Source organism: Engystomops pustulosus, chromosome 4 (assembly GCF_040894005.1).
Source record: "Engystomops pustulosus chromosome 4, aEngPut4.maternal, whole genome shotgun sequence".
Classification (NCBI taxonomy): Eukaryota; Metazoa; Chordata; class Amphibia; order Anura; family Leptodactylidae; genus Engystomops; species Engystomops pustulosus.
In genome coordinates, this window is record NC_092414.1 from 180,689,378 (window position 1) to 180,695,492 (window position 6,115).

Here is a 6,115-nt window from a genome sequence, read left to right on the forward strand (position 1 = left end):
TGATCAGCAAGTTAGGCCCTATCCCGTGGAGCTCACCCATCGTTCCTGTAGCAGCTCAAAGTAATGTTTGCACGGATAATGTAAAAGGCCAGAGAAATTCAATAGACAAAGGGAAATCCAGCAAATTGAGTCTCCAGGAAAAATGGTGATAATAGAATTGCAGTTAAAAACATTTTAAAGTTATGGAATAAACTACAAACATCATGGTTCCAAGGAAAGGTCTGACGCGTTTCAAATCATACTGAATCTTAGTCATAGCACAACTTTTCCTTGGATCCATGATGTTTTTAAAGTTATGGAATAAACTACAATGTTTTTAACTGGAATTCTAATATCACCATTTTTTTTTTCCTGGAGACTCACTTTGCTGGATTTCCTTTTGTCTATAGTTGTGGATGGGCTGCCGGATAGAAGATAACGCATAGATACTACGACTCATCCTGACAAGGGTTGGACGCTGGGTAGTCTGAAGCCCCCACCGTCCAACCTGCTCCCTATTTCTAACTTGTTACAATATTTTAGGTAAGGACCTTACCCCACATTAATATTGCTCACATTATTGGGCGTGTTATTCATGTGGCACAAAGTTCATGTTGTTTCCATGTCTGCCGACAGAATTATCTGTGCCTAAGACTGTTCATTTACATAATTGCATTGTAAAGCCGGTAAGTATTCCTCCTGTCTATAGAAGAAATAGAAATGTGCAGCACTTTGAGGTGTTTAATGGCCATATGTACAGATGGGATGTGCTTATCTATGGGAGAATCATAATGTCATGTTAAAGGGCAATTCAACGTGGAATTGTTTTTAATTTCTCGCAATGTGCGCAGTAACTATGTGCAGACTGTGCAGCGTCACAATGGATCAGCCATGTTTAGTGTGTGGGCCCAAGAATGAAGAGCGGGTGTTAAAATGGTTGTCAATAACGTTACTATTGATGATCTATTCTTAGAACACAAAATCAATACCTGATCAGCAGGGGTCTGATTTTATGCAACAATGTAATCGGTTTTCTGCAATTCTTTATAGCTCTGTGCGCTGTGTTCCAAGAAAGGCCCGGCAAATTCCACGTGAATGGGACAGAGAGTTTGCAGTACCTTTCCTAGCCACAACATAGTGGGGCACATTTACTAAGGGTCCGAACACAGCATTTTCGTTGGGTTTCACGACTTTTTACAGTTTTGCCCTGAATTGTGGCGCATCGGTGCCGGCTTGCATGCGACACAAATCGGGGGGCGTGGACATTAGACAACCCAACTGGTTTGGAACTGATTTGGACAAACCGCTGAATTTAAAAACGAAATTGTGTCGCAAGATCAGCACTTACATGCACCGGGAAAAAGAAATTGAACTCTGACGGACCTTAGCGCGGGAAGCGATGGATTTCCTCTTTTATGTGAAATTTCATTCGTTTAGCTATAATAAATTATGCCCCAAAGTCAGGCAAATATGACTCTTCTCATCTCATTTTCACATGAGATGAGACAAGTTTAGTGGTAGCAGGGGGATTGTCACTTCTGTTCTATAGCACCTAGAAACATACTTTTGTGTCATATTAAAGATAAGAATCTCTTCTTTCAGATCCCACCAAGCTCATGGGAAATACACAACTGGACAAACAGGCAATTAAAAAATAGACGGGAACTGAATCTTTATCTGTAGCTTGCATTTACAACTTTGGGGGGAATTTATCATACGCCAGCGCATGCAGTGGTGTATTTAAAGGCCACGCCCACTCCCGTCGCGCTGGATACATTAATGGTTTCGGTTTAGTTTTGCTGAAAAACCTGTGAACGAACTTGGCACAGAGGTGACCTAGTCGCAAATATAATCGCAATTCCTAGCAGTGTGCAAAATATTTTGATTATTTCATTGCTTCTACGCCAAGAACTGTCATAGAAGCGCTGATATATCTCCCACTAGGTCTTTAGCTGCCTCTATCTCCAGTTCTATAAATCCATAAGCTATATTATGACACAAAAAGCATGTTTCTATGTACTGTGGCTTCTGAAGTGATACTACCCCTGCAACCACTAAACTTGACACGCCTCATATGAAAATGGGATGAGATCCTAATTTGGGAGAGATTTTTTTTATTGGTTTATGGGTGAGATTTCACATTAAAGAGGGAATTTTACAAAGGGCATTTATACTCTTATCTGAGGAGCCTAGTAATTTAGTGGCAGGGGCATAACTACAGTGGGGCCCACTATGGAGCCCACAGTGTCAGGGGAGCCCGTCATCCAACTAGTCACTAAAGAATGGAAGACACATTGTACAGCATAATGGGGGTCATTTACTAAGGGCCCGATTCGCGTTTTCCCGACGTGTTACCCGAATATTTCCGATTTGCGCCGATTGTACCTGAATTGCCCCGCGTTTTTGGCGCACGCGATCGTAATTTGGTGCATCGGCGCCGGTTTGCACGCGACGGAAATGGGGGGGCGTGGCCGAACGAAAACCCGACGTATTGGGAAAAACCACTGCATTTAAAAAAAAAATTGTGTCGCGAAAATTTCACTCACCTTCATCCTGGATAGGCTGGTGTATTTCGAGGCATTCCAGCGGACTTCAGCGCAGCAGCGACACCTGGTGGACGGTGGAGGAACTACCATCATAAATCCCAGCCGGACCCGAATCCAGTGCAGAGAACGCGCCGCTGGATCGCGAACGGACCGGGTAAGTAAATCTGCCCCATTATGTATATAACATACACTCACCGGCCACTTTATTAGGTACATATGTCCAACTGCTCGGTAACACTTAATTTCTAATCAGCCAATCACATGGCGGCAACTCAGTGCATTTAGGCATGTAGACATGGTCAAGACAATCTCCTGCAGTTCAAACCGAGCATCAGTATTGGGAAGAAAGGTGATTTGAGTGCCTTTGAACATGGCATGGTTGTTGGTGCCAGAAGGGCTGGTCTGAGTATTTCAGAAACTGCTGATCTACTGGGATTTTCACGCACAACCATCTCTAGGGTTTACAGAGCATGGTCCGAAAAAGAAAAAACATCCAGTGAGCGGCTGTTCTGTGGGTGGAAATGCCTTGTTGATGCCAGAGGTCAGAGGAGAATGGGCAGACTGGTTCGAGCTGATAGAAAGGCAACAGTGACTCAAATCGCCACCCGTTACAACCAAGGTAGGCAGAAGAGCATCTCTGAACGCACAGTACGTCGAACTTTGAGGCAGATGGGCTACAGCAGCAGAAGACCACACCGGGTGCCACTCCTTTCAGCTAAGAACAGGAAACTGAGGCTACAATTTGCACAAGCTCATCGAAATTGGACAGTAGAAGATTGGAAAAACGTTGCCTGGTCTGATGAGTGTCGATTTCTGCTGCGACATTCGGATGGTAGGGTCAGAATTTGTTGTCAACAACATGAAAGCATGGATCCATCCTGCCTTGTATCAACGGTTCAGGCTGGTGGTGGTGGTGTCATGGTGTGGGGAATATTTTCTTGGCACTCTTTGTGTATTGTTGCTGACCACGTCCATCCCTTTATGAGCACAATGTACCCTGTAACATCTGATGGCTACTTTCAGCAGGATAATGCGCCATGTCATAAAGCTGGAATCATCTCAGACTGGTTTCTTGAACATGACAATGAGTTCACTGTACTCAAATGGCCTCCACAGTCACCAGATCTCAATCCAATAGAGCATCTTTGGGATGTGGTGGAACGGGAGATTCGCATCATGGATGTGCAGCCGACAAATCTGCGGCAACTGTGTGATGCCATCATGTCAATATGGACCAAAATCTCTGAGGAATGCTTCCAGCACCTTGTTGTATCTATGCCACGAAGAATTGAGGCAGTTCTGAAGGCAAAAGGGGGTCCAACCCGTTACTAGCATGGTGTGCCTAATAAAGTGGCCGGTGAGTGTATATACATACAGCACTATTTCAATATGGTAAGGACAACTTTTACTTCCCAACTCTAGTCACAAGCCTCTCACTCAGTCAAACCAGCTCCCAACAAGGCCGAAACATTCCCAGTTGGGAATCAATCTTTTCTGGAATAGATATACTGGTTTGGTTTTAGTCCAGCATCATGTCATTAGACTTCCTGAAGGTCATGTTTGATGTTGAGGGAGCTGCCTTACAAGGTAGCTAAAAGAGGCGTGTTTTTTCTTATCCCATTCTGGAAAACTACTTTGCATATTTTCGCAGAATCCCCTAGGCTATAAGTCTCCACTCGCCTACATGGCGGCCTTATTTGACCATAAAGAAAACTAGATCCTTGTGCAGTTATCGTACTTGGTGGTGTCGCTTTTAGTAGTATTTTGCCGTGGTTTGCCCTAATTATGTAACTCTCAGTTTCTTAGATAGCTGTGTTACTTAAAAGATTCAGACTTCGTGTTATGAGGTTATTTTGGCCCCGACCAGCGCTGACCTTATTGCCCCCTACACATATCAGTGACCCAACTCCCCCCTGCTCCGTGTCCTGTCACTTTACTGCATGTTGTGATCCCTATGCAGAGAGTGAGCCCGGGGCCTTTGAAACCAGTCAATTTCACACATGGAAGGCTTTGTCTATCTTAATCAAGTTGTTTTAGAGATCAAAGTAGCTCATAAAGCAGCACATCCCTGTAACTAAACAGTTTATCCCCCCAACTGGCGCTCCACACAGCCGGCTAATTCACCCATTACATTTCCAAAAATGCCTTCATAAACAGAACCAGCTCCAAGTCCCGCTACAGTCAATTCATCCAGATGCCTCTTTCCATACGGCAAAATCCACAGTAATCGCATCATCTTCTTCTACACACAGAACCGGGTCATTTATTAGTATCAGGCGACCGACATACCCAGAGGAAGGATAGATATGTGGTAGAAGATGAGGAGTTAGTGGTAACAGTTGTGTATGTGTGGTGTTTATTGTAGGGAGAGATCAATGTCGGACTGGGTTTCCTTAGGTCCACCAGAGAAAATCAATTTGGGGACCCACTCTTCATTATCATTATCCCCCAGGAAATATACTCTGCAGCCTCCAAATTGTGGTGTTTGCTGATGGACCTATGGGGTTCAGTATTGGGTTAAGATAGGGCCCACCAGAGGATCCTCTGGTACTCCGGTGGGCCAGTCCGACACTGGGAGAGATTATTACAGTCTGTACATGGGGCCACAGTGCCGATATTTGCTATTGCAGAAACGGCTTCCGACAATGATTGGACTCTTCGGAACCTGGGAGGTAATTTCTTTGCCAAGGTCCAAGGAAGCCAAAGCGGGTCCCGTGATCCCCAGGTATTTCCCCCTTGGCAGATAACAGGAAATATATCAGAACTGGTGATTTTGCCCCAACTAGGTTTTTCAGAATTCCTAGAAATCCCCTTCAATGGTCTTTACAAAAGGCTCCTGTGTTTTAATACCGGATTACTTGAGCAGCTCATGAGTTGCGGCCGCCGGCGCTGTGTCACATGAATACAGTGGAGAAGACTTCTCCTGAGGATCTTTGTAAATGAGTGTAGACTGTACATGTGAGGGTCATCCATTGAAATATACTTATCCCTAGCAGACACAGCACCATCTCCTGCCTGGATTGTACAACTGTGTTTTTCTATTTTGCTCCATGTCATATCAAGGATTGTGTTGATGAGAATATTCCGGCTTTTATTCCTGGATATTTGCAATGTTCCAATCCAGATCACATCTAGCATAAGTATATTTATATCTCTGACTGTGAGCAGGATACCAGCAGGTCTATAGCCCAGGAGAGGCGCCAGACTGTGCCCCACTCATGTTAGATAGGAGGACCATAGACATCATAGTTGATCACTAGGGATCCCACCACAGGCACCGCCACCGATCACTTGATCAGGGTTCAGTCGTTCTGTTATTCTTTAATGGTGGTCATGTGTGGACACTGACACTTCCTTTTTATTTTTAAAGGATTTCTGTAGATAGATGAGCTATGTTTGGCAACTGCTTTATTACAAGGGAATGGGAACACAATATTATATGAGGGTCTCCTACTCTTTCACTGTATGGCCTGAGTGAACCCCTGAACTAGGGGTGTCCCACACACCCATAAACCCCGGAAAGTGGATACCCAAAGAAATTAAAGAGAACCTGTCACCACATTTTACTTACATTGACCTACTAGTCCGCT